Below are 21,265 nucleotides of genomic sequence, written 5' to 3'. Positions count from 1 at the left end.
ATAGGGTAATAGGAAGGGGAGGAGAAAGAATGACAGAACAGTCCCCAGATTGCAGACAGGTGACCTCTGTCACAATATGGCAGTCAGGGTGTTGTAGTATATGCTGCTGAACTCACATGGTCATGAAAGGGCAGGATTTGCATGTGTGCGCTTGTGTAAAACAGACACAAGCACATGTAAACAAACACAGGGCAGAAAGACACACATACATGGAATACACACAGATACCACACACCAAGTAGTGTAGTGGGAACTTTTTCTCCTGCTCTCCCCCAGTGGGATCCTTGACTGTACTGGTTTCCAGGGCACTGTAAGGGGAGGGGGGGAGGGATATTATTGCTGCTGTGGGGCCCCATCACACAGATGGACGGGGCCCAGCACATATGCTGACAGAACATTATACGTCTCTCTCCACTTCCCCGTGTAGAGCCCCGCCCGAGTGCACAGGGGCCCCGAGCGGAATATTAATGATCCCAATTCAATTTGTAGGAGCCTAAGCTACTTCCTGGATGAGCAGTGTCGACACTTCTGTGTAATGGATGACGAGCATGCAGGGATTGTGTGTTGTTGACCTAATAATGAGGTAGGAGTAGAAAATAAAAGCTTGGGTAAACTGCTGCCATTGTTGCATTTCCTCCCTTGGATAGAATTTGTGCTGAAAAGAGGAAGAGCTGCCACCTCTCCATTTGACATTTATGGTAGCATGTCTGCACTGGTATGTGCACTGGTTGCTTGTGGGATATAGAAAAGCCTCTGAGTCCCATACAAAAGCTTACACCTTCATATGCCTCCTTGGTTTGTGTGAATGACCAAGCTGCCAGCAATTGACAAGCTTACACAATGCTACAAAATCAGTATGAAAGACATGCAGTAATTGGCTGTTTTGCCACCTGGGTGCAGCAGAAACAAGTTGTAAACACACATATTATCACCTTACGAAGTTGAATACGTTAAGCAAAACTGTGCTCATTTACTCACTTAGCAGACATGTAGGAACATTGGCGTTCATTTCAAGTTGTTTGTGTACACATGATCAATATAAGACCAATATTTACTCTCCTTTCCTCTCTGTTTTGGTCTCCACCAAATATTTGCAAAGCTAGTTTCGAAATTCTATTTCTTTCCCTTTTTTTATTGCATTTTTAACTTCACTTAGATCATTGTTTTGTTTTCTATAGCTGATTACTGTCACGGAGGCTGGTGCCTATCGCAGCATACATTTTGAGGAGGAGTATTTTGAGAACAAGTGAAACACAGGTTTAGGTGGAGAAGGGCAGAGGGTGACAAAGGTTTCATATCATTGCTTAGATAAAGTAAACAGAAGTGAATACGCTTCCAGTATTGTCACACTTTAGCAGATATTAATAATTTTTAATGGAACACAGTTCCAGATCATTTTCATTATGCACTTGATTATTTTATTGTTGTTCTAATGGTCCTTTATTTTTTGTTGTTTACTGCATCTTTGTTCATATATCATGTGCACCATGAAGTATTGGAATGCTTTAAAGACATGATACAAATTGTATTATTTCAGTAGTATGTGCCAATAAATGAGAAGCTGAAAACATGCTATACGAACCAGCATGTAAGAAATTCTTATGTTATGTGACTAAAATATGTATGTGTATTAATTACCTGATAGGTTTCACCATACAGCATATCATTCAGCATCCTGCTGAGGCACATTATTGTTCAGACTGTATAATGAGTGTATAATGTGCTGTATAATAGGTCCATGAGTGCTTAGCTTGAAATAACATTTTTTAAATTATATTTGTACACACAATGGTGTTCTTATAAGCCACTGCGCTCTTTTTCTCTGTGCTGGTGACTTGACTTATGAAGCTCTCTGGCTTAGCGCTCATATTTAAGCCTGCATTTTAGCTGACTGCCTTTCAAAAGCCCAGTTGGAGGGCTGAAAAGCATCTCACCCCCCTTTTTTGTTTGGCTCAGTAGGAATTATTGGGGCAGTTCTCATCAAGACGGTGGTTCACACAAACACAGAAAATAAAGGGTTACCTCTTATGGTGACAACCAGGGAGCAGTTTGGGGAAATACTATTGATCATAGTTTCAGGATTTAAAAAAAAAAAGTCTGAAAATCCTCCCGAACACATAACCAGCTTTCAGTGCCACAGTTGAACTGACACATCTCCCTTTAATACTGCTAAGTGTTGCTCATTGTGGATGGATCCAACAAAACCACAGGAACGATTTCTTTCTAGAATCCATGTTGCAATAAATAAGCAGAACACGTATAAATACATTTAGAGGACAAAGATTATCTAGAATGTAGATTGTCATGTTATCCCGAATTACAGACAGAAAGCTGAGGGAGGAGGGGGCGTTGGGTAGATAACATTTAGCTTATCCCCAAAGTAGAATCTTAGTCTTGGCTAGCCAGCCGGCTCCACTTAATAACAGTTTAGGCTTGGTGTTTCCATGACGACCAATACTTGATTGCTTGCCCTAATCTTCTTTAATGTGGCTTAATGCTATTTGTATCTCTCAACATTCTACTTTAGTGTCTCTCTCTCTCTCTCTCTCTCTCTCTCTCTCTCTCTCTCTCTCAGTCAGCTCTCCATGTTGCAGGGCAGGATGGAGGATGTGATGCAACGTCACAAGGCTCGCAGGAAAGGGGGCATTCCTGCTCGACTTTTGACATTAAGATGGCTCCCAAACATTTAAATGTGCTTTTGGTGTCCAAGTAAAAAAAAAACCTGCACAAAGACATAGCGAAATGATCTCTTTTCCCCCCTCCTCCATCTTTCACATGCTTCACCCATGGCCCATCTATCTCCCTGCACCTCTTGCTTCTTCTGTCTGCCCAGACCTCACAACTCCTACGAGACCCCTGCAGTTCTGTAGTTACAGCTGTTTTCACCCATGTCCACAAAGAGGCCAACAGGACAAAGCCCTCATTGTACCAGGATAAAGCCTTCAAATGTACAGTATCGAGGCGACTTGGAGGAAGTTGGACAAAACTTCCTACTCCTCAGGACAGGATGACAACCTACCCAATATAGCAGATAGTATGATGAGATCAAATTGCTACATGCAATATTTCAGATGTTTTGCAATTAAATACAGACAGCAGCACCTCAAGGTATGATTAAAATGAAATTGAGCCTGCCAATCTTTGCAAGGACCTCAAGGTATGAATGCTGAGATATTAAATCAATACTTATATCTCTGAAAACACCTATCCAATCTCACAGACACCCTCTAGAACTGATGGATATGTACTTTTCATGCAAATCAATATCTTACCTTATTCAGGATACCACATAGAAAAAGAAATCACAATGGCATAATATCTGTAAAAGGCTCTATGACCGAATCCATCATATACATAACTAAACAAGCCAGTACACAATCAGAGATGCATCTTCCATTGCAAATGCCTACGTCAATTTGTCAATTTGGAGGTGGATGGCATCCACATTATTCATATTTTTAAAGCTACTCAAATTCAAAGGTTTTTCACTCTGTGATAAATGAGCCTCCTTCAAGCCGAGTAGGTCTTAGCTCGTTGGTGGTGAAAAATGTTCAATCCACCCACCAGATGCTGATGTAAGGAAATAAATGTATGGATGCACTGACCTTACATCACATAAGCTTTGACCTCTCTAAGTAATTGTAAGACAGAAGAAGACTTGCTTCATTGACTTATGAAGATGTGTCTTAGCTATAAATTAAAAGAAAAAAAAAAAGACACACAATTTATCTCCAAGTATGAAGCATAAGGAAAGCACTGAGCCTTTTCAGTGAGATATGAATTTCCTGAAGCCTTCCAATGACATTTTGACCACATATGCTGCCTCTGTGAATTGCCATATCCGAACCACACAAGAATCAGAATTTTACTTTACTGGTGCAGATGAACATTTTTTTTTAAATCTATTCATCCATTAGCTATGGTTTCCACAAGGCAGTGACAGACATTAACATTTCTGAATTTTAGCATGATCTATGCTTTACTGTACAATGGAAGGTCCACTTATTAGCTTTATCTGAGAGCTTTAATCCAGATCTCAGTCTTCATCAGCCTCACACACCCAAGACCATCATTGGATTGAGACAGGGATGATGATGTCCTCACAATATTTTACCGTATGTCACGATATGACTGAAGTTCCACCCTTGTCCTGTAATGAAACCTACGATGGAGAAGGCCCAAATTCAGTTTATTGTGTTCTGAAAATGACTGTGGAACTGAAATAAAAAGATATATCGCATCATGTTATACAAAAAAACAGTAATTCAAAGTGACAGAGAGTAATGGATTAAACTGGGTTAAATTGGTGCACAATAAGTGTTTGACTCATGTCGTTATTGGCAGCAGCTCCATCAGGCATTTGGACTTGACAACATAACTGGGCAGACTTCATATAGACAGACAGATACTGTATGCACATGCTCAAACCTGCCATATGTTTCATTCACTTGGGCTGTAATCATTTTCATATCAACACAAGATTGAGTTTTCAAGGCACATGACAGTATTGCAACAATGTACCACCCTGAAAACGAAACATCCATCCATCCATCCATCCATTATCTATACCGCCTATCCCTTTCGGGGTTGCGGGGGGCTGGAGCCTATCCCAGCTACAATGGGCGAGAGGCGGGGTACACCCTGAACCGGTCGCCAGCCGATTGCAGGGCAAAACGAAACATCAATAACTGAGAAATTAATTAATCAATGTGAATTTGCTACAGTTGTGTATTTTAAAGATTATACTTCACATAGCATTCTGCTCCTCAATCTGCCCAGTGCCTTAGATAAGAGAAATGTCTTTTTTGAGATTATGGATTTCCCAAAACACTGACACACACACATATCCATTCTTTCTCTTGCGTAGGAAATTCAAAAATTAGGCAAGTAAGCAAGTCTGTACACCATTATGAACATCCAGTATTATGGTGAACTGTGATTATCAGTAGCTAAAAAGATAGTTAGACCCCCTAGACTGTAGACTTGCTCGTGCAAAGTAGGAAAATCTTTGATTTGAAGAAATGTCAGAAGTAAAGTTGAGGACCTCTGAAATTTAGACCATTAATATTCCACATGGAGATTTCATGTTAACATTGTACAGGTAAATAAATATTGCATGTAGAATATCAAGATCTGCCTTTGTTAGCATGACATTTATCACAGGGACTAGCTGTCATGTTGGACTGATGCATGGTGATCTGCTGCACATCAAAGGAAAGTCCAGCTTGCTCTGGATTGGTTGCCTTATTGTAGATCTAGGAAGTGATGCGCGTCATGGATATCAATGTATAGTAACATGCACAGAGACAGAAAGTAAGTGCACGCCCAAAGAGTAGTCAGATGGGTGTTTGTTGCTCAACACACAAACACACACGTTCAGGCAGCACCCCCATCCTCCCCACACACACACACACACACACACACACACACACACACACACACACACACACACACACACACACACACACACACACACACACACACACACACAGTGCAGCTGTGAGCTTGGCAGAAGTGTTAGCCCAGCTGGCTATGTGTGCATCTCAATGGCATACCGGGCTTCTGTTGAAATTATAGATGTGCCAACAGATGTTTGGCAGAGATGTTATGGCTGTGTGACACTGTACACTTACTTGTGTGTGTATGCATGTTTCAACGTGCACTCCTGCATTTGCTTGTGTGTATTTTCCAAATGTTGTGTTTGGTTGTTCTTTGCTATGTGTGTGTGTGTGTGTGTGTGTGTGTGTATATATATATATATAAATATATATAATTTGATTTCACCTCTCCATGAGTTTGAGAGATAGTGCGAGAAGTGTGTGAGAGAAGTATGCGTGTGTGTTTAGCCCTTGGAGATGAATTAGAGGAATTAAGAATTTATGTGAGTGGTTGAACATGAGCAGCCGCTAGTGGTTCTTTTTGCAATATTGATACCGCATTGTAACAGGAAGCAAATGAAGCCTTTGGCAGTATAACATAGAAGAGGGAATAAAATAAAACTAAAAAAAAGGAGAAGGTGATTAGCCGAAAGAAAGAAAGAAAGAAAGAAAGAAAGAAAGAAAGAAAGAAAGAAAGAAAGAAAGAAAGAAAGAAAGAAAGAAAGCAGAGGCGGTGAAAAGAGGTGAGGGAGAGTTTGACAGAAGGATTGAACAAGATGAAAAAGGATGTTTAACTGGCACAAGGGAGTGGAGAGATGAAATCATAATGCAGAGGAAATTAGAGAGGCAAGCTACATTATTTTATTGTGTTTTGTCTGCAGTATGACCTGTAAACCTTTGCTAATGTGCTGGGTTTTTGTTTTTTTTGTTTTTTTCATTCTGTCCTCCTCTCAAAAACACCTTTTTTTTCCAAGATGGTGCTGCATGAGTGGCATCTTAGAGCAGCTCTGATCTAACGTCGGGTGATCCCTTTAGCCATGGCTCCATTGTTTACACTCGGGAACAGCACTGGAAATAAGGAGAAGGAGAAGCGGATGCAGAGCTGGGACGAAGTGCCGTGACATGAAATAACAGTACAAACCATCCATACTGTCTCTTCTAATGGGGAATGTGAGATCTCTCCCCAATAATATGGAAGGGCTAACAGCATTAACCAGACTACAGAGGGAGAACTGGGAGTGTAGTGTTGTGTGCTTCACGGAAATTTGGCTAAATGAAATTGCACCGGACGCGCATGTTTTTTTGAATGGATTTCAACTGCTGAGAGTGGACAGGAGAGCAGTGAGAGGAAAGGTGGGTGCATTGCAATGTTTGTGAACAACAGATGGTGTAATCCAGGGCACATCACTTCAAAGGAGCAGCACTGCACAAGAAACATTGAGCTGCTAGCTGTTAGCATTAGGCCATAGCCTTAACTTCTCACCTGATGAAGACCTTGGAGAGGATCATACTGAACCACTTTTGTCACCTGGTGAGCAGCGAGCAGGACCCCCTACGCATATCAGCCAGGCAGTCATCTGCCTGCTGGACAGATCTTTTTCCCACCTGAGGAGCACTGAGAGCACTGTGAGGGTCCTGTTTTTTGACTTCCCCATTGCTTTCAACACAATCATGCCATCAGTACTCAGTGTGAAGCTGGAAGGAGCTGGAGTAAACTGCTACCTGGCTGCATGGGCCATCAACAACCTCACCAACAGACCACAGTATGTGAGGTTTCACAACTGCATGTCCAGTGTGGTAGTTTGCAGCACAGGGGCTCTGCAGGGGACAGTGCTCTCCCCTTTCCTCCTGGTCCTGTATACATCAGACTTCAGACACAACACTGACAGCTGTCATAACCAGACGTTCTCCAATGATCCCCATGTATCACAGGGGAACAAAATGGGACACAAAGAGATCATCACCAGTTTGTCAAATGGTGTGAACTGAACCACCTGCACATAAATGCCAGCAAGACAAAAGAGCTGTGATAGATTTCCACAGGAAGGTGCCACAGACCACACAGGTGAATATCCAGGACTTGGACATTGAGACTGTGGGGGAGTACAAATACCTTGGTGTTCACATCAATAACATACTGGACCAGATTAATAACACAGATGTCAAAGTTGTCTCCACCTGCTAAGAAGACTGAGGTCTGAGATGTTGAGGAGTATGTAGGACATTTTATTTCTCTGTGGTGGCGTCTTCAATTTTCTGTGCAGTGGTCTGCTGGGGCTGTGGAAGCTCTGAGAGGGACAGAAAAAGACTGTACAAACTGGTCAGGAGAGCTGGCTCTGTCCTGGACTGCCCTCTGGACACCATCGAGGAGGTGGGTGAGAGAGACGTTAGCCAAGCTGATCAATCATTGGCAACCCATCCCACCCCCTGCATGGGATCGTGGGGGCCCTAAACAGCACCTTCAGCAGCAGACTGCTGCATCCACTCTGAAAGAGGGAACGCTATTGTAGGTCATTCAATTCAATTCTAGCACTGTTTAATGGAGCAATGTGTTTACATACTGTTTTTGCACCACGGTGTGATTTTATGTTTCAACACGTTGCCATTACATCCATTCAATATCTTGTGCAATATTACATATTTTCTTCAATATTCCATATTTTTTAAAATCTTTTTCTTATTAAGTACCAATATACATATTTTTGTACATAGTGTTACATATCTGTTTACCTACTGTGCAATAGTAAAAAAACAAAAACAAAACAAAACTGAAACCATGAGCAATTCTCAATCTATGTGCAATTGCAATTTTAATTTTTTTTCCCAGTAGCAATTATTATTTTTTAGTACCCCCCATAGAATATAGGTGTTTTTTTAGTCCCTTCTATGTCTCCTTTTATATTCCTGATAATATTGCTGCTGCCTGTAACACCGTAATTTCCCTTACACAGGATTAATAAAGTGCTGTCTTATCATATAGATTGTCTGTCCAAGCAGCTAATTACGACCTATATTTCTGGGGGGTTTTTGTTACGCAGTGACCTCTAGTGGCCGTAATAATTATGACAGGAACAAAGGAGGAAGTCAGGTGACGTAATATAAAGAGCAAAAAAGGCAGCGTATGGGCGAGGTCAGAATGGATGGATGGGTCAAACAAACACAGGACTTTCATCGAGGAGCCTCTGTTGTTATCCTGTGTGAAATTCAGCCTTGACCTGTTTTAACTTGTGTAACGTACTTAACTAAGTCACATATGCAAGTTAAATGACATATGTTACTTAAGTAACTAATGTACTTATTTTAACCCAAACCACAATCTTTTCCTGAACATAACTAAGTGGTTTCGGTGCCTAAACCTAACCAAACTGCAACCGTTTCACAACATTAAATAGTAGTTAGTGGAAATAATCCAGTTTTATGAGTATTCATGTCTGTTGCTGGTGCTATCCAGAGATTACATACATTGTTTAGGTGGTCACTGGGAAACGGCCGACTCTGTGACTTAGGTATGGGGAGCAGTTTGTTTTTTCTTTTTTTCGTTAAGAGAAAAAGGGTAGCAAAAAGAGGTGAATGTGTATGGGTCAGACATAAATAAAGACTGAGCTATGGCAGGCATTCAGGGAGGGAGTCACTGAAATGCCACGGCAGTAGAAGACTGAAAAAAGGTAAATGCAAGAACCAAGAAACAGCTGCTTCCCATGGGGCAAATCTGATGGCAGCATGCACTATACTCTGGCTTTTAACTTGTAATTATTAAAACCTTTAGTCAGAACAATCATTATAGTACCAGACAACCCACTGGCCTCTCTCCTTATAATCAAATCAGCAGCACACTTTTCACCTCGCTGCTGTCAGTCACTTCCAGCAGTGCCTGACAGAAATGACAGGCACAGTAAAGTGCAGAAGGAGGGGAGGAGAGAAGCCCAGGAAAAAAAAGGGAAGATTTGATAGAACGTAAGGATAAAAGCGCGGGGGTGGGGGGGGACTGTACACTCAAAAGGGAAGGATGGAGAGGTTGGAACAGACGCAGAGAGCATGTGGTGGTGGGGGGGATCGGAAATAACACGAGTGCGAAGGAAGACGAGAGAGTGAGAGAGCAAAGGAGGAGAAGCAACATCTGTAAGTGAAGCTGAAAAAGTGAGTGCTGCTGTGGGAGTTTAAATGAGGTTTACAACACTTTGGAACAAGTGGGAATGTTGAACAGCAGAGGGCTGCAAGGGAATGCAAGAGAAACAGAGAGAGACCATCCAGAACGAGCGAGCCTGACAAAGAATCAGAGAGAGAGAGAGGGTGAACGAGAGGAGCCAAAGGAGATAGACACTATTGCCATAATTAAAGCTGAGGATGAGGTCACTGTCGGGGACATGGTGCGACTTTAATAGCCCAGAGATTTGGCTGGCGTCCCATCGGCCCTTTAACTCTGCATTAAGCTGATTACCCCCACATTTAACCAAAAATCACCGCCCACACTCACTACTCGCCTAATATCACTTTAACTAAAACATTTTTTGGGGTGGGGTGGGGGCTTGAGGGAGAGAAAGAGAGCAAAGGGTGTAGCTTGAAATCCATTTCATCTGTGCATTTTACCACACCAGTCGTAGCTGGGGGCTTTTGTGCATTTTTCAGTAACACTTTTTTTTTATTTGATACTCTATTTATTTGTTTATTTTTTCCAGAGTGCTACGAGTGGACCACTTGAATTACACATATACTGAGCGCACATTGTTTCCTGAGATGACTTGTTGAACCACTCTGTGGAGGGGTTAGATGCACGAGGGTTTAATACCAATAATTGCAGCTTTTGGTGAATGACTCATTGTTTTAATGCAGCGGTGGTTAACATCACAATCATCAAAATTATTCTCTGCTTGTCTGTTTAAAGCTGCAGATGAGTGCAGCTCAAAAGCACACACAGACACACAATGCTCATTGTCTTTCTAATGCCCATCACATCCGCTGGCCTAGGAGAGAACTTGTGACCCCAATCATGTTTATTAATCGAAGCAATTAGGAAATTGAAGTAGTGCTGCAGTGCATTTTCTAAACAACACATCAAATCCACAGTTCAGACATTATAGGATGTATCGAGTGTCTAACACGCTATCAGATTGCCTCAGTGTGCGAGACTGTGTTGAGACAGGTCTCAAACAAAGTTCATTTTCTCCTGATGTGTCTGTCTGAAAAATGCAATTTTAGTGTCAAAATGTTTGGAAAATATGTCATTTATGAAAAATGGGTCCAATATTTACTGCAGTGACTAAAGGCGAAAGAATTTGTGCTCACATTCACTTTAGAGTGCGTAGGAGTAGCTGCTTGTCTCCTAAAGGGCCGGGTCAGTGCCAACACCCATGTGACACAGATACAGGAAATGACTTTAAGTACATTTGATGATCTGATGTGATTTATCGATTAGTCAGATTATACGAAATTAATCACCAAGTAGTTTGATAATTCTTTAAAATTGTAATCCTTTTCATGAGAACAATTTACAGTTTGATACTTTTTTTTGTTAGCCATTCAATGTACATTCACCAATAGGGTCTGCCATTCCCGCACAGGATTCAGATTGCCTGAATGCAGTGCAGAATTACGGTTTCAACTCCTTAATAAAAGCCTCATTGTTCTCTGTTTACTGTGTCAAAGCTTTACAATTCCAACTGCTGTTCCTTGATACTTAAAAATATTAACTTTTACTATGAATCAGTCTTTGTTAGTGTTGGTCACGATTGTTCCACAAAACAAGACGCGGTCATTTTCAGGTTCAGCTTTAAATATTGCAAGTGAGTGATGGAAGAAGGAGCTGCCGCAGTGAGCTGTTGAATGCATTAAAAGTAACGAGTGCCAGGCTGCACACATCCAACTCCTCAGAAAGGTAATGCACTCTTTTTTTTTTTTTACTCTTATTGTGCCCTGATGTTGGATGGAAAACAATTCGTGTGCAGCATGAAATCAGACTGCACCTCAATTTAATATTGACTGACTAAAACAACATGAGTATGTTTGGCAGATACACCAGTTGCCTCTGTTGTATTTCTGACAAAGTAGCTGATCAATGAGTGTTTTCTGTAGCATCACACCACACTTGATGTTATCACAGCAACTACAGGGGTTGCCAAATTGACCAGGACTGAAATCTTAACTATAAGTCATTTTCATGCAAAAATTCTAAACATTTCCTAGTTGTAGCTTCTAAGATGTGATGATTTGCTGATTTTCTTTGTTATATATGACAGTAAATTGCATGTCTGTCTCTCTCTCTCTCTCTCTCTCTGTCTCTCTGTGTGTATCTATATACACACACACACATATATATATATATATATATTTACATATTTACACATCTGTTCAATGCAAACATGGCATTGTGGGATAATTAGCAAAAGGAAGTGTACATGCTATGCACTCTACATTTTTTGTTCCATTGTAGGACATATATAGGACAATATATGGAGCATGTCTTACAATGTTGACAACATGGTGGAGGGAAAATATAGTGCAGTAAGTAGCAAACAGTAGGTTGCGTAGTGATTGCATATTCAGCCTACAACTGCTGCTCAATCATACCAGACAGTTGCTGAGGCATGCTTTATATATAGTCTAAATGGGTGGGGGGTTGAGCTGACCCTGCATGTCACCTGCTTATACATGATTTTGTGCATGTGTGTGCATGATTGTGCAGTTGTGTTGTGACAGAGGCCCTGAGTATGTGGGCATCAGGCTTCCTTCCAGTACCCGACATATCTGGTGTTGCCACTTGGCTGAACCTGCAGAACCATCCCTGGTTAGATGCAAGCCCCTGGTCTCCCTCTCTCTCTCTCTCTCTCTCTCTCTCTCTCTCTCTCTCTTTGCAGCCACAGGATTAACATAGCAGGGTGGAAGCACTTCAGCTAAATCTCCCCTCCCCTGCAGCGCTCGTGCTGCTTGGACTGCTCTGGATCGAAGCTCACCACACAAAGAAGAGTCTTAGCACAAAGTGGTGTGTGAGAAACACATCTGGAGAGCTGGGTCATGAGCCGCTTTCTCAACACGGGGAGTGTGCAACAATGGCAGATCAGCTTTCATGGCGACAGCAGCATATCTGACATGTTGGCAACTTTCTAATAACACTCTCTTCCCCAGTGCCGCCAGGACTGCCATTTTGTCACGGTGGGCCTTACATTTCTGTGGGTTTTTTCAGCTCTTTCAGGTTTAAGTTTGATATTATCACTGTATGTTTTGTTATGTTTCATGTTTTCTAGGATGGTGGTTAATTTTCACCTGCTTTCATCTCCCATGCTTTTTAAATGTAAAATAAAAACATAAAGCATGTCTTGAAATGGCAAATTTGGACTCTTTTCTTGCTTATACAACTAATGAGAAGAAACGTTTATTTATTTTGGACTATTTGAATGAGTTGTGATTGCCATGAGTGATAATAATGCTGCAGTGTACGTCATATCTAAACACACTCCTTGTCTATGTCCCTTTTCTCCGTTTCTTCCTGATCCTTTCATATCTGTCCTGACTTCAAAGCGGTGGGCTGCAGTGTTACCTGATGCTAATAGTCCACATGAAAGAGAATCTGTATGAGGTGTGAGCGTCGGGGACTGATGGAACCTCTTGGGGGGACCCCCATCTATTCTCCGTCAAGGTAGACATTCTATTCCCCAGCTTCTAGTTAGTGGTGACTTCTAAAAGACCTTCAGAGATACTGGGAGAGGTAGCGTGCATACACTGGTGAACTACAGACCTTTTAAACCTGAGCCACAGGAAAGTTAAGGCCAGTTCAAAGGAATTCATGCTGTCTGTGACCTGATCTAATACTTGGATGTGGTTTGTGTTGAGTGAGTTTACAAATATGTAGAAGAGAGCTTTAGTAGTAGAGCCTCGTCCGGTGAACGAGAGCTGCATCACTCCTCTGAGACCATGGGAATATTATAATTCGGTACTACTCTTGCAGTGGTCCACTAGTTAGCCCAGTGATACATCATCCTGCCAGACATATGGGTGTTGAGGGTGAAACCGGCTGCAGACGTACTCTGAGGAGACAGGACCTTATTAGTACGAAGATAACTGCCATGTGCAGGGACTTATCAGACCAAACATATACCGTATGGTCTTACTGGACATTAAGATGTAGAAGCTGGAGTGGCCTTCTCATTATCATACCACAGAGCCAGGGCAGCGTCTTTAACTAAGGTCCACCAGCTGCATTGTGGAAAGATAATATTCATCCCTAGCAGCTTCAAGTGGATCCACTGACACTGTAAGTCTTTAAGGTGTGTTAAGACAAAAACAAAGGGAAGTTTCTCCCTGTGTGATTCACACAAATTTGACTGCAGCACCATTTGATTATCCGCCCTAAACAGCAAACGCTCTGCACCAACTGTACAGACATTAGCTGCAAGCTAGCTAGCAACTGACACACCAAGGATGGCTGTAGGGGCAATGTGCCTGTGTGATTTTGTTCAGCTCAGCGACTGACTGATCCAGTTCTTTTTATTTCCCTCAAGATTCTTCTTCTTTTTTCTTCCAATATCTGTGCATTTATGAAGCAGATTTTATAAAGCCCCAGCATATGCCAATAATAATTTCACTTTAATAACTCTACTACTTTACTCTAATACCAATGTGTCTTTAAGTATTGTATGTGGCAATAATGGGGGGATCATGGTATGTTTTGTGGCGAAGGCCCTTGAAAATTGAATTCCGTGCTTTCTGTCATTTTACATTTAGAAATTTTGACATTAAGTGACTTTACCCAAGACCTGAAAACAGACTTTGATGTGGAGCGCCCCTATAACAAAAACCACATTATTGCAGTGCTTGAGACTTCAGATTATTTTTTTTTCTTGTTGTTGTTTTATCTTAATATTATTTGAATAACTAACTAGCCAAACACTGAAAATACTGCTGCCTCACTGCCAAGGTAGGTGCTGAGGCAGTCTTCAAAAACTGTGTGAAAGCACCTGGAAAAAAGCAGCATGGGCCACCTTGCCATGAAAAAAGCAACCCACCAATCCAGCAAACAAACAAAGAAGGCAGTGTGGTGTTTGAAAAAAGTCTCTAACTGTGGCATTCACAGTCAGGAGGATCTGTTGCTCAGGCTACCAAGGTGACACTGGCGTGCTGGTTGCGATGGAAACCAAGTGCTCATTGACTTTATAGCTGCTGCCATCCTCAGCACAGTGAAAAGTTTTCAGGTGGACTGCAGAAAGAGTGAACGCTGTCTTTATTTGTGAAGTCAACTAGCACCCTGCTGATATAAGTTGGATTTGTTTCCCCACACATTGTCACATGTTTCATTATTTTATCGGTTGGTCATGTCACTGCAGATTCATGTGAGCCAAACATAGTGGGGAAATGTTCTTATCCCAGCTATTTATGTACACTATTATGTACAGCCCAATATCCACAGTGACAATTAAGATTTACGGCTGCTTTTATTCCTCAAAACAAACCTTGCATTTTGATAGTTATTTAGAGTTACAGAGGTCCAGAGCTCAGTGACATTCACCTTCACACCTTGTGTATCAGTGGCTTTTAGCTGCTGCACTTTGAAACGCATCAGGCTACTGTCAAGGTCGCAAATGATGACGACGGGCTGGAAAATGTTTGATTTGAGATCAGTGCAATAACATCTAACCATTCTGAGTGATGTTTCATTCAAGCCAGTGCAGGGCACTTCATGCAGAGAATTCTAACAGTAAGCCATGTTTTAGGATGGGAAAAGGGGGATGAGGCCAAACTTTGTGCAAAGCAGTAAAAAGTTTGTTGTTTTCACAGCTTTCTCCTGCGTAGCTGTGGTTCTGAGGTTTGATTTGATTCTTAAAAGCGCTGTGGCTGCCTAAACCTCCTTTTCATTTGACTCTAGTCATTTGGAACATTTTCTCATTCAAACCGGGGCTTTGATTAAAAACAAAGGGCTGCTTATCTCAAAGGGCTGGGTTTCTTCCCCCAGCCTTTGAAAACAGCTCGCAGCAAATTATGGAAAATAAGTGTACAAAAGCTTCTTGTGCATATGCAGGTCAGCTTGCTTCAAAACGCTGCCCTACAATGTGGCAAACATCAAAGTGCTGTGATGCATGTGGGCACGACAAATAGCACTGATCTGTGTCTATGCTCTGTTTTTGTGTTTCTTTTCCCTCTGCCTCGTTTCCTGGCTTTACTTTAACATCAATCAGTTGCAGATGGAGAAACTAATAATTTCCGACAACTATTGATAGATGGCTAATCTCTAAGGAAAGCGGACCTCTTGCAGGCGGCGTCAATGATACCAGCTTTTTCATGTTCCAAATTAATTCCTGAACGTAATAACTGGAGGCAGTTTGGAGAAAAGGGGATTTCATTTATAATTAACCAACACTCCTTTAGATGATGTCTAAACGACTCAAAGCTTTTGCCTATGAAGTTCTAACCTCTGGACAATCACATGGGGAAAAAAAGGAAACGTGATGAAAATGTGTATGAGTGTTTTCCGAATGTATAATCATCCTACTCCTCCTTTATTTCAATGCTTTGTCTTTTATTCTGTTCTCAGAACTGTGCTGAAAATAAAAGTGCTCTCTCTCCTTGTCATGGTTCTAATCACGAGTTCATGTTATCATTCCATTTCTCATCTGTGGAGGCAATTTATATGGTGTCACACGATTGCACCCCAATTTCAGCTCATTCAAATGTTAGTCTTACAACACGTACTCTCTTGCAAAGGAGCTGTGGAGGAGTGCTCCTAATGGAATTTAAATCAAGCCACGTTCCAAGCCTAATTCAGAATATCAGGAGGATCAGTTTGAGATAATGACAGCCAGCGGTTTCTGTCCACAGTGCTAAGCAGAATTTGTTGCCCTCTGTTAAAATACCTGTTTCTTAGGGCCCAGTTGCTGGAGTTTGGCATTACATTGCATCCAATTGCATCATGTTGAACCTCTTTGAAGTTCCAGTGGCACTTCTTACCCCCTTATTCAGGCTCGGCTTCCACTCCTTTGACCCACATAAAAAGACAATCGCAAAGAAAAAAGCTACAGGAGTACGTGATGCTGTTGCAATGAGTCTGTTGCAGTGTCACACTCAAGAAAGAGCCAATGTCACTCTCTATCAAGCACCTGTTTGTGGGTCTTCTTTGACGGATAAAGCAGAGTTGGTTAATAGTCATGTTCTTAAAGGGCTGGACTCAGATCTGAGACCCTTCCCTCCTCTTATCTGTCAGTTATTAACTCCACACTCACATCAGGATCCACGGGGATTCACTTTAGATGCTGTCTGTCTCGCTCTCTCTGTTGTTCTGTCTTGCTCTCTCTAGTCACTTGTTTATCTTGCTCCATACATCATTTGATCTTTCCTTCTTCCCCTATTGCGCTGCCCTGTCCGTGTATTTAATTTAACAACTTTTCCCTCCAATCGTTTCCCCTTCAGCCAAGTTTTCTGTAAGTCCTTCCCTCCGATTCTGCTCCTTATCCTTCCTCTGTCGCTCCTTCCCTATCGCTCGCTCTGCGCACGTCCTCATGCTGTCTCACTCGGCAGAGCGAGACATTGTGTGCAGACGCTGCCAGTCTCCAAAGAGTGAAGCCGGCTAATGCATAGCAAACACTAACCAGCCAAGCCAGGCATGCATAACACAAAAGGATGGTCTCCCGTTTTTGTGCTGTGGCCAATACACTCAGGCATTAACACCCTCCTTCCCTGCCATACATTCCAATAAGCCCCCGGTAGTTTGTACAGCTCAGGCTGCTGACACACGTATTCACTCAGAACCCAAATTATCGGCTTTCTCGCCAGGCGCTTTAATCACCCACAGGGACCTGTAAGCCAGAGTGAAGGATAGCATGAAAGAAACCTCTGACTCTCTCTCAATATCTCTCTCTATTTCACTGTTATCTTCTATTTGCCCTTAAAGTCATTTCATATTCAATCAGAGGGAACTGAGGAGGCATTTCATGCCGTTGAGCATGCGGGTCATTTGTAAAAGCTAATAGACACTAAGTGAAAAAGAAGTGAGGCCGCTCTGTGAGTTTGCCAACATTTGGTGAGTCCCGGAGCTTACGAATGTGCCCCTGAAGTTGTACAAGTCACTCAGCAGCTCTGTGAGAAAATACATTAGGCTGTTAGGCTAACATTGCTAATACCCTTCGGTGGCTTCAATATTGACAGTTAGCCGAACACTGAATATATCAAAATGCAAACTCAATCTCGAAGTTTCTTCAAACCAAGTTTTCTTGGTATTCCTGCTGATGGCAGGTCAAAACTGGTACAACCTTTGACAAACATTATAAACTCCCACATGAAGTCATCAAACGAATGGCTGCGGTGGAACATAGAAAATACCTGGGCAATGACGACATACTAGAGAGGTATATCATAAAAAGCCTGGTGGCCTATCAATGAAAGAACTGTTATTAGGAAATGTGCAATAACAGGCTGATTTTCAAAGGAAAAAATGGTTTAACTATAACATCAATAATTCACCATAAGAAAAAAAGGAGAGGAAAAAGTAAAAAGCTTCTTGCTATTACAGTCAATGGTCTTATCCGTCATCCTTGAGTACAAGGAGTGCCATTTGTTTCTCCTGTGGCACACAAATGCTTGATCTACTTGAGCTGGCATCCATCACAGCAAGCTGCCAGTCTTAAATAGGCTTTTGCATTATGACAAGGGTAATGCTCACATCCAATGAGAGGTGTTCAACCTAAGACAGGGGCACTCTCAGTGCGATGCATAACACATGTTCACATATGGAGGGATAAAACATAGGCTCGTGGAGGAGTCAACGAAAGTCTGTCATTGGTGACATAGGCGCACTATAAGTGATACAGCAAATTATTCCATTTCAGAGTTGGCGAGAGACAGAAAGAGAGAGAGAGAGAGAGAGAGGGAGAGAGACCTAGAGGCTGTTAAATTGCCCATTTCATTATTGATAAGCATCACAGGCAGAAGTCAGTCTTCCCATTTGATTGACAGCTGAGTCTCAGCCACTGATTTTCCACATGAGAGAGGTAGGCGAGTCAAGCAATGAGGGATGTGATGGTCCAATTTCACTTCAAATGGAGCCATAGGTGCTAGAAGACAGGTAGAGTGAATACATATCAATGTACCTTTCATAATGCAAGTAATTCAAAGTAATGAAAGCTAAATGGCAGATTCTGCTTTGCATAATGCTAAGATGTTTTGGGGGGTGAAATTTATATTGGAGGCAGTGGAACGAAAAACAGATCCAATGCAATCTCAATGGAACCATTCTATTAAGACGCAATCAGATGTAAACCAAAGCATATTAATAAATAATAAAGATAAATAATTACGCTTCTGTGATTTCACTGAACACTTTTATTTCCCGTTTTGCAATTATGAATAGTGTCAGCCTGTAAGTGGTTTTCTTCAAAAGAAAAAGACCTGTTTTCCAGCCCATATGGCGTGAGAATGAATATGAAGTTATTCAAACTCCCACACACAGATGAATACATATTAGCCAGTGAGGAGTAAACATATGAGTATAAACTTAGTTGAGATTTTGTAGCAAAAGTCAAGAGCTTCTGGTTTTCATTGTGGTCTTCAATCATGTATCATCTAATAATGATATTTTCACACAGATATTTCAAGAGGTTATTTAGGCTGTTTGGGCCTACAGGCTATTCATCTGGAGCTTCAATGCACTGGAAAATTGCATATACTGCAAAGTCTCAAATACAAGCTTATATTCAAAGAGTTCAGTGTCTGGTAAGAACAAATAGAAGCCAGTCTCTGATAAAAGCCTGCCAAACTAGACTAAGAGTCTACAGCCAGACTATTGACTTCGAGAGGCTTTATTGAAGCACAGTGAAGCACGATACTAACATTTTCACAATGACAATGCCAAAATGCTGCTGTTTAGCTGGTATAATACCATGTTAACCATCTTAGTGTTGCCTGTTAGCATGCTAACATTTGCCAAAACACAACTGAGGTTGTTGGGAATCCCATTAGTTTTAAAGGTATTTGGTCATAAACCAAAGTATTAGACTAATTAAAGTTTGACCTGATGATGACCGGCAGGGTCAACTGCATTGGATGGATTTTGCCAATCCAGTTTTTCACTCCAAATCACAAATGCTACCTTTGTGATAGCACTCAAGGGAATGTCAGGGGATCATCAGTATCAGCAGGATTCATCCTCTGGTGACCAGGAATGTCTGTATAAAATTCCATTAAACTTGATATAATAGTTGGTGAGATATTTCAGTCTCGAGTCGTGATCCAACCAACCTACATTTCTATCTACAGCATCATGCCACGTGGTTCAATAAGTTGAAGGAGCTGGAATTACCTGTACTCTTCAACATAATGTGTATTTCAACATCACTAATTACATCATAACACACGTTGGCTGACTGTTGAGATTCTCTTTATAACTGAGAAGCTCGTCACTAACTTTTTCAAGTCACCTCTACTTTTCTGGTCTTTTGTTAGGCTACCGTCAGTTTAACTCAACATATGCAACAGATGTTTGGCATTAAAGCTGCCAGGAAATTGGCAACTTCCTACTACTAGTAGGGGTAACTAAAATTTCAGCCAATAAACATTTCTTTTGACAGTTCTGCTTTTCTGTCCATCCAATCAGATCCCTCCATTATCAATATCCCATTGATCCCTCCCTGTCCCATTTCACATCACATTAGAGAAGTGGGGTTATTTTTCATGGGGCCTTTAAAAGGCTGGAATAGGAATGATTATGCCTTTAGCCCAACTGGAAGGCTTTCAATGTGAAAAATCTGTGCAGAAAGTATTTTGTGGATAGTAGCTTAAACACTGAACAGAAACAAATGGCAAAAAGAACAGAGTAGAATTAATTAATGAGTAAAAATTATATTTGCTAAAAAGAGAACTCTAACTTGCACTGATGGAATTAGTGGTAAACATGGAGGAATTGAATTTGCATCAACATCAACAGCATACTGGGAAATGTCTAACTACCACATGAAAAAACGTACTCATAAAAACAGAGAAATGCAGGGCCTGTTTCTGATAGAAGCTTGTGTCCAATTCAAATGAAATAATTTACAGTTTATAGTGAGGCAGTCATGATGAACTCAAGTGAGGCTCTTTTTAAACTACTCCTCATCCACATTTCTTTAGCACCCACTACCAAGACAAGAGCCAAGCAATGGCTTCATTGGACTGCGTCCTCTCTGCCTTTCTTGTCCTGGCATGTTCACAGTGGTGGCCGGGCACCAGGCAGGCTTTATCTGCCTCCATGTGGAGCACACTGCCTCTGGCATAGAAGATCCGCCGGCATGTGTGGACTGCCAAGCCGTTCCTGTAATTTGGTGTAAACACCAGCAAGCTCTGTCAAGGCCGTCGTTTAGTGGATGTCGATGATTACAGATGTGACGAGCATGGCAGGTTTCTCTCCCGAGCCCTGTCCACCTGACCCTGAACCTGACCCACAGCTGCCTCTAACAGTGAGGGATGGGATAACAATGTTTTGGATCTCACTGACCAGGTGAACTATGCCATCAAGCAGGAACTATCTCACTTTAAAGCCAAGTTATCTGAAGAAATTCAAAACCTTTTCAATAATAGATATCAAATAAGTGTTTCCATACTGTCTCTACTTATAAATTCTGCCAAGGCAAACTGGGTGTATAAGCCAGCAAGTCTGCTTATTCAGACAGATGGGTCCACTGAAATTATGGTAATGTGCTTAGTAGTTAATATTAATAAAGAGGGATGAATAAACTGAGAATTGACCATGTAAATTTACACAATAATGTTGACTTGGAACTACATGAAAATTCACTGTAATGTTTCTTTTTTGGTTAGGTTTACAGTAAAAGTAGCTTGTGGGAAAATGTATTAGTGAGAGAACATGCAGGAGACTGCACAACAGGTTGAGATGACCCCACCAGATGTTTCTTGCTTGCTTATCTTTCCCCAAG

This window comes from Chaetodon trifascialis, chromosome 2 (genome assembly GCF_039877785.1).
Source record: "Chaetodon trifascialis isolate fChaTrf1 chromosome 2, fChaTrf1.hap1, whole genome shotgun sequence".
Classification (NCBI taxonomy): domain Eukaryota; kingdom Metazoa; phylum Chordata; class Actinopteri; order Chaetodontiformes; family Chaetodontidae; genus Chaetodon; species Chaetodon trifascialis.
Note: the sequence above shows the minus strand (reverse complement) of the source record.